This window comes from Felis catus, chromosome A1, assembly GCF_018350175.1.
Source record: "Felis catus isolate Fca126 chromosome A1, F.catus_Fca126_mat1.0, whole genome shotgun sequence".
In the NCBI taxonomy this organism is placed as follows: Eukaryota; Metazoa; Chordata; class Mammalia; order Carnivora; family Felidae; genus Felis; species Felis catus.
Window position 1 is genome coordinate 89,016,278 of NC_058368.1, and position 9,173 is coordinate 89,025,450.

The following is a 9,173-nucleotide window of genomic DNA, read 5'->3' on the forward strand; positions in this document are numbered from 1 at the left end:
AAATTAAGAACTTCTGTTTATAAAAATCACCACTGAGAAGGGAAGCCACAGACTAAGAATATATATGTGCAGTAGGTATAAACAACAAAGATGTTATATCCAGAATATGTTTAAAAAAAATTTTTAACGTTTATTTATTATTGAGAGACAGAGAGAGAGCATGAGCAGGGGAGGGGCAGAGACAGAAAGGGGGAGACACAGAATCCGTAGCAGGCTCCAGGCTCCAAGCTATCAGCACAGAGCCCGATGTGGGGCTCGAACCCACAAACCGCGAGATCATGACCTGAGCTGAAGTTGGACACTTAACTGACTGAGCCACCCAGGCACCTCCAGGATATTTTTGTTTAAACATTTATAAATCAAAAGACAAACACCCCATTTTTTAAAACAGGGCAAAGATTTGAACACTTTCCAAAAGAGGATATCCAAATGGCCAGTGTATGAAAAAGCTTACATGGCCTTATCCATGTCTGAGTTCTAAATGTTGCAAACACAACTCACTTTTCATGGTTTTGACCAACAAATTTATTTTTCCATCCTAGACCTCTCCTCTGATATCTTTACCCATAGATTAGACTTACTCGGTGGATATTCACATAGGCAACTCAAAATAAAAATTGTTCAAAGGTGGGGAACCTGGTTGGTTCAGTTGCTGGAGCATGAGACTCTGGATCTCAGTGTTGTGGGCTCAAGTACCATGTTGGGTGTAGAGATTACTTAAAAAAATTTTTTTAAATGTACAAAGGTTAATTCATTATCCTCACACAATTCATTTCTCAAATTTTCCCCATAACTCTAAATGGTACTTCCTTCTATTTACCTGCTCCTGCAAGAAATCCAAGAGTAACCTGCTGGTTCATGGTTCACCTTTTACATGCATTCTCCTCTTCATCTTTAATAATAGAGTACTACATCATGTTTTATTTGTGTGTGAATTAGTTTATCTGTCTATAATATAATGAACACTGACACAAGAACTACATATTTCTAACAATTTACATATGTATATTGTACCCTGTCCTGAAATTCTGCACTGTCCTGTCCCCACACCAAATACCAATTTTTATCAACGAAATGTCTATAAAAATTACCTTAAAGTGGTTTTGGTTTTCCCTGATTAATAAAGTAATTAGGGATAACTTCATATATTTACAGGCTAAAAACTTTTCCTCTTTTCAGAATTACATGTGTCATGTCTTTTGCCCTTTTTCGACTGGAAAATATGTTTGAATACTTCTGACTCTGTAAAAGTTCTTTATCCTTTGTTTTAATCCCTGACAGTAATATATATTACAATGGTTATTTTGTAGCTTGTGACTTTTTTTCACTTCTTAAAGGCATATTCAGATGACTACATTTAATTTTAATGAGGGATCTGAGACTTGTCTAGACCGGGCTCATTTTTATTTCCACAATTTTGGAATTCAAAAAACTCTGTGTGGACTGGGTCAGGGAAGTTGCTTGGGACCCATTGAAAACTGGTATGACATTGTGGTCAGTGGCAGAGGTCAGATACTTAAGAGGGAAGTTATTTAGCAGAGGGAAGATGACAGCAGGTCCTGGTTAGCTTAAATGGAGAGCACTGTGAGAGACATCTCTTCTAGACATCACATCTTGGTTCTCTGGATGACCAAAAGAGCAGAGAGCTCAGTACTGTTACACATTCCATAGCAAGAGGTTCTGGAGACATTTGGGAAGGAGCTGTCTGAAGTAGAAAAAATGAGGCAATGAGAAGATTTTTGGCCAAAAAATCTGAGAGCAATGTAGTTGTAGTCCTATCTCTTCATTGGACTTCAGCCCGCTCTAGATTGATGCTTCCAGTTTTTGTGATCTTCAAATGTCTCCTTCCCTCTTTCACTCCACTCACCACACTCCTATCAAAGCCAAACTATCCCTTAAATTTCCCCTGCTAGAAAGAGTATGACAGTAAACCTTGAAATTTACTTTATTCATTTACCTGTAAAATCACTTCAGTTCCTGTCTCACATGGGATGGAGGCAGACAACAAGGTAATTAAATATGAGCTCAGTGTGATGGCTATTTGGAACTTGAAAAGAAACAGGCTAAATACTGAGTTGGGAAAGAGATGGAGAGAAGTGATATTCTTTTTATAAATCTTATAGAGACCTTGTTATATAAATGTGAATACTTGAATATGCTAATATTCAATGAGACATAAGTTGGTAGATAAAAGAACAAAAAAGTGAAATGAATTTATTCCAGAGGACCCAGGAGGTGCAAAGTATAAACAAGACCTGACTGGGGGCACCTGGATGGCTCAGTTAAGCATGTGACTTGTGCGCAGATTATGATCTCACAGTTTGTGAGTTTGAGCCCCATGTGGGTCTCTGCGCTGACAGCTCAGAGCCTGAAGCCTGCTTGGGATTCTGTGTCTCCCCCTCTCTCTGCCCTTCCCCCACTTGTTCTCTCTTTCTCTCTCTCTCTCTCAAAAATAAACATTTTTTAAAAAGCCATGATTAGAGAAAAAGGGATAAAAAGGATGAACCAAAGAAGAAACAGAAAAAGAATCTAAGAAAAAGAATCTAAGAAAATCATTAGTTTGGTCTGGGAAGACAGGTGTTTGGAACCACACATATCTGTCATCCTGGAGTGGAGAACTGCCATCGACTGGACTGGAGCCTGTGTCCATCATTTTGGGCCTCAATTCAAGGGAGTAATATAGTCAAAACAGGCAAGTCAGACTAGGTTTTCGAGGTGAGGCCTCTCCCAAATCTTTATAAAACCCCCAGGTATGGGGCCATGGGGCTCTGTTCTGCAGTTTCAGAAACTCAACTTTCTTCATTCATCCACAAGTAAGGAGTCTGAGGAGTCAACAACTCAAACCCAGAAGAGACTATGTAAATCAAAATCCCAATACCTGACAATTCACCCAGCTGTCAGTAGAGGGCACCCCTGCCCAAGAAAGACCAAATTCGGAGAAGAAACTTGCTCAACAAACCAAGAATCAAGTTAGTTGAGTTACGGGTAAACTTCGTTTTCTTTCCTTTTTCTTTTCTTTTCTTCTCTTTTCTTTTCTTTTCTTTTTTTCTTTTCAGATCTAGAAGAGTTTATTTTGGAGGAGTGTATTATTTTCTATTTATTTTTCTATATTTTACAAGACCTATACTATGAGTATATATTACTCATATGAACAGGAAAAAAGGTTATTTGAAAATAAAATTCATTCATCAACTTTCTGTCAACTGGTACAGAAAATTATATGTATTTGTCATATGACAAATATTAATTGTCCTATCATCTATATGAGACTTCTTGGTACTTTGTCTTTCAACTTCTCTGGGTTTGAGAATTTTCATAATAAAACTTTGGGGAATATCTTGAATATAAAATTGAGAAGAGTTTTGGGAGAAAAAAAGATTCACATCGATTAATTCAAAGATCACTTCTATCTAAATAGTAGAACCAGTCTCTTAGATAATGATACTCTCACTCCTAGTATTGATGAATAAATGCTTTAAAAATCTTATTGTCAAAGCATTTGTTTAAACATTCCCTTCTGATTACATAAAATCTTCTAATATTTCAATGACAGAACACAGTACCTAAGCATACTGGGTAATATTGTCACTTGACAAATTACCCCAAAACTTAGCATCATAAAACAACCATTTGATTTTTGCTATTTGTGGGTCATCAATTCAGGAAGGGTTGACAGAGTAGTTGTCAATTTGGGTGTCCCATGTAGTTACACTCAGATGCTGGCCAGAGCTGCAGACACCTAAAGGCTCCCAGCTGGGTGTGTAAGATAGCTCACTCACATGGCTGTGCCTCTCTGGCAAGGCAGTTTCAGGGTCCATTAGACTTCTTACATGGCAGGTCTACATAGCTTGTGGCTCCAAGCTGGAGCAGTCCAGCAAACCAGGTAGAAGCTGCGTCCCTTTTCATGATCTGACCTCACTCCTGCTGCATGGCTTTATGGGGGCCCAGCTGACTGATCCAAAAGTGTGTTGCTCCTAGTATTTTCCTCTGGGAAGGCATTGAGGGCTTGAGTGAGGCCTGATCACCACTCACCTACTCCATTTGTGGCTGAGGGGCTTCTCTTTTTTTCTAAATAGAAACTTTGAAAAATAAGCAAGCACTATCTTCAAGAAGGGGTGTTTGACAGGTTTTGCTGTATTGCTTGTGCCCAGAGAAGGCTGACCCATCTTACATGGTAAGAGAAGTTTTAGGGGTGCCTGGGTGGCTCAGTCAGATAAGCGTCTGATTCTTGGTTTCAGCTCAGATCATGATCTCATAGTTCATGGGATCATGCCCTGCATTGGGCTCTGTGTTGACAGCACAGAGCTTGCTTGGGATTCTCTCTCTCTCTCTCTCTCTCTCTCTCTCTCTCTCTCCCCCCCACCCCCACCCCTCTCCTACTTGCACTCTAAATAAATAAATAAATAAATAAATAAATAAATAAATAAGTTTTAGCTGAACATACGGCTGCCACTCTGTTTCCTTAGTCTCTCCTGAAATTTGGGGAACAAGAGCAAGTTCTTGTGAGTGGGAGATGAGGGAAGGTCTTATACACAGATTCTGGGTTTCATTCTAAAAAAAAAAAAAAAAAGGAGGCTTGTCTTCTTCTCTTTTCCTCCTTCCTGACTGGAGCCAGAGCACCATCTTTGGGAGCTGGGAATCACGTGTTGAAGATAGTAGGATGACAAATGAAAGCCAGTCTCTGGTGGGTGCGGACATGCTGTAGTAGCCCAGAAACACCACTTGGATTTTTGAGCAGGTAAGAAATAGACCATCTTATTTAGGCCATGATCATGTTGGGTCTTTTTCCAGCTGCCAGACTAATACCCTATCAGATAAAGGTCCTCTACTTTTAATACAGGTGTACAGTGCATCTCTGGAGACACACAGATCCTTGAGTACATGGCCTAGGCAATGGTCACAAGAATGTAAATCCCTTCTCCTTCCCTTAGAAAGAAAGAGCGATAGGAATAATAACAGAGAATGGGGATCAGTCAGAAGGTACCAGGCCCCTTTTCCTGGAGGGTCTCCCACAACAGTGCAACCAGCAGGCAAAGGGTCCAGGAAGGATGTGAGGTATACACTCTCAAAACACTAAAGAAAATATCTGCTCCTTTGTCATTAAGCATTTCTGGCGTGAAGTGGCCTTTAAGAATTTCAGATGTCATGTGTGACCCTGGGAAAGCCTAGTCCCCTTAAGCACATTGGCCATGCTTCTCACAGAATCCACTAGGATTAGGGCCCTAGGAGTCTTAAACTCTGCTCCTCTCTGGGTCAAGGCTCCTAATGCACTCCTCAAAACCTCGCCATCATCCTGCCCTCTGAAATCCTCTCTGTCGCTGTCACAAGTTCATTCTTCCAGGCCTAGGGTGTGCCAGAAGCCCTGAAATTTCCCACAGAGTCACTGCCTTTATCCTTAGAGGAATTATAATTTGATTCTGCTGAATAGTTACTTTTTCCAGCAGACTGGTATGTCTGTGTGATCCAGTTCTGCCAGGGAGTTGTAATCAGGCTGTTGCTGACTTCCAGGAACACTGCAACAAGAATCCACCTTTCGCCCTTCTTCTTTTCTCTTTCTTCCTGCCTAAAATGTAAGCATGATGGCCAGAGCTCCTGCAGTCAGAGTAACACCTAGGAGGGAAGCATCATGCTAAGGAGTGAGACAGAGAGACAGAAGACACGGAAACTACCTTGCAGCCTTATACCACCTAGCTCTCACTTACATAAGGTACTGTGGTTAGACTTTTCTGCTGTAAGTAGCTAAATCAAGTTCAATATACTGTCTTATCATTTTCGAATAAAGAGCCAGATTTCAAATGAGCTGAAGGGACAGTGGAAGGGAGTAACAGCCTCAGGACCACCGAGGGCCCTTTGTCTCAACAGCTATGCCTGTATCACTCTGCTTCCTCCAGATGCACACAAAGGGGAACATAAGGTAGGATCAAAGATGAAACTGGGTAAAAGAGAGCACCAGAGATGGAGATTTCTCTAGGACTTGAACTGTTGCTTTCACACATATTAATCTTCACAATCAACCCAAAGGGAGGCACTACTGTCCTCACAGGAAGAGGCTCTGGCAGGACAGATGGCTGATCCAGAGTCCAACGTACAGGCAGTGAGCCAGAGCTGGGTCCAGCTTACATCCTTCACATGATAGGACCAAACCACCAAGCCACATCTTCCTGCCTCAAAACAAAAGATGTGGCACTCCTCTCCTCGCCTCTGCTCCAAGTATAAATTCTTTGTGACTTGCCCAGGTTGGACAGAGGGTAGATAGGAGGACAGATGGAGGTTCAAGGGCCCCACTGGAGGCAAACCACTGATCTCTACAGAAATCCTGCCAGGAACCCTGAAATCCATCATTTATAAAGATAATTAAGAAAAAGGGGAAATTATTAAAATAATGGTGAAGGTAAATATTTGACATGGCTATGATATATAGGGTATATATGTGTTTAACTCATATAAAGCTAAATCAATATTTCTGTATTTCTATGGGTTTTATTGATCAATAAATGTTTTATTTATTTATTTATTTATTTATTTATTCACTTACTTATGCAAGAAAGAAACCTGGTATGTATAATGTATAAACAGAGGTGAGGGGGAATGTGGAAGTGTGAATGTTTTTATTATCTGCTTTCTGATTTTTCTGAAATGAACATGTATTGTTTTTGTAATTAGAAAAAAAGTAAACTATACCTTTCATTTTAAAAGGGCATTGTATCTGACATTAAATACAGACCCTTCCAACCCAGCCAGGGCCCCAGCCTCAGACCCTGCTCCCTCTCCTAAGTCCTCTACTGTGCCCTGGTCCCCATGTACCACCTCTAGCCTTTGCCCCTCAGCTCTGGCAGGATTCTGAACACACCTGCGTGGGTCAATTGAAAGCTCAGGTAGAGCATGGTCAGAGACCATCCATTTGTCCACACTGAAGGTGACTCACCCCACAACTGATGACCCAGATGACCCAGGATGACCCAGGATGACCCAGAAAAGAGAGAAGGCTGTTAAAAGTAAACAATAGATCCCAAATGGAGTCAGTTGTGCTAATCCCATTACACCAAAGAAGGCTTAATACCAAACCTAACTGCAGTTTCAATCTTCCCCAGGAATGTAATCTTAACCAGTATGGAATTTCCTGATCAGCACTGATGAGGTAATCTAATAAGATCCTTTTGTTCCCCAAAGTGAGGTGACTTTGCCCCCCCCCCAATTTTTTTTTTGGTTTATGACTTCCTTGTCCTGCCTTTAAAAACCTTCCCTTTCTATAGCCCTTTAAGAACTTTCTACTTGCTAGACAGGATGCTGCCTGATCATGAATCATTCAATAAGGCCAATTAGATCTTTATAATTTTCTTGAATATCTGTTATTTAACAAGAGCAAAGTCCAAGAGACTGATGGAGGGGAGACTCATGGAGAGAAGGCAGAAATAGCGGTTCTTGGTACCAGGAGCAGGAGGATGGCATGAAATGGAGGAAGGACTATGGGTCACAGGCAGAGGCAGAAGTGCCAAGGCTAAGGCCAGTGGTGGCCTGGCCCAAGCAGCTGCTGGGCCCACATGCACACCGCATCCCTGTAAGGCCTTCTGTAAGCAGCTGAGACCCCAGATGCCACTCGGGCAGACCCTCCACCTGCACAGCCTGCATTGGCCATACCAGTAGGTCACTGGCTGTTTCAGGGAGGGCCTACCTGGCAGGGGAGCTGCAGTGAGCTAGGTGAACTTTTTGGAATTACCTTTAAATCTCTGAACTCAAGGTTAATCCTGAAACATTTAATACATGGTACTTTTGTATTTGGTAACATCCCCAGGAAGATCATGGTTCTTTTTTTTTTTAAGTGTATTTATTTATTTTGAGAAAGAGAAAGTAGGAGTAGGGGAGGAGCAGAGAGAGGGAGAGAGAGAGAATCCCAAGCAGACTTTTCGAGGTCAGTGCAGAGCTGGATGTGAGGCTCAAACTCATGAACTGTGAGATCATGACCTAAGCCGAACTCAGACGCTTAACAAGCTGAGCCACCCAGGTGCTCCAGAATCATAGTTCTTAATGGATAGCAGCCCTGCACACATGAACCACACCTGAAGATGACCAGAAGAGGAACAGGACCAGGGATCCCTGAAAGTTCTCCTTGCTTCAGGAGAAACCTGAGAAATCAGTCTGTATCTTTAAGACTGGCATCTCCTCTGCAATCTCTCCCAGAGGGCTGCCACTGCTCATGCTACCAGCCCAGGCAGATTGTGTGCTGCTTGCCAGGACGTCCAGTACCATCCACCACTCTGGGGCCTGAGGGAGGAGGCCAGAGTACAAAGGAACCTGAGAAGACATTCTTGGAGGAAGGCAGTAAAGGATATAAAAGGAACAGTCTAGTATTAGGTGATAGTTAACAGCACAGGCCCCAGTCAAACCCACCACTCCATCCTGACCAGGTGGGTGATTTGGGGCAAGGGAATCTCTATGTGCCCATTTCGTCACCTCTAAAACAGGAGCAGTTCTTACCACCCACAATTGCTTTGAGGATTAAATGAGTTGATATTAATCACAGAGTGCTCAGAACAAGCCACCTGGTGAATAACTGTGTAATACATTTAGTGCTAAGAACATGGAGTTTGGCAGCCAATGCATTGTGTCAGAAAGGATCCGGTGCTGCACTCTTTTCCTATCTGCAAATCACGGATAATGAGCATCTCCCTCCCAAAACAGAGTTAAGTAATCCATCTAGGAGCACATGGGAAGACAAAACTAGTTCTACAAACATCTGAAAGTTTAAAATGAATGTCTGACCCTGGTTCCCATAGCACACTCCACATTCCTAAGCCCAGGAAAAAGGAGGCCAGAGTTGCTTCCTTTGTGCCCAGGTGACCCCATTCACTCCACAGCTCACATGTGTAAAACTCCAGAATGGTATCTGTCAGCAAAGTCACCTACTCAGGGTTTTAAATCCACTAATGAATCATTAAAAAAAGTAAAAATAGTGAAGAACAGAAACTCTCAATGTATTACACATAAGTTTTAGGAAATGTTTATCAGTTACATGTATGTTGTAGGTGGCAGTAAAAGGCATTCTCACTGGGATCATGGTCAGGACTCTGAGTGCCACTGCCAGAGCTTACCTGGTTATCAGCTCTGCATCCAGAGCTCAGGGCCAGGGCCAGGAGGATGCCCAGGAAATGCATGACCACCAGGGGGCACCCAGC

At 42.1% G+C, this 9,173-nt stretch overlaps 1 long non-coding RNA gene across 1 annotated transcript; it reads right to left on the reverse strand.

Annotated features, from left to right (window-relative positions):
* Positions 1-887: 887 nt before the first annotated feature.
* Positions 888-4,308, reverse strand: LOC123385245. Its single transcript, XR_006597447.1, has 2 exons — positions 2,879-4,308; positions 888-1,705 (listed from the first exon to the last, which is right to left on the reverse strand). It is a non-coding gene; the product is annotated as an uncharacterized LOC123385245 (long non-coding RNA).
* Positions 4,309-9,173: the final 4,865 nt, after the last annotated feature.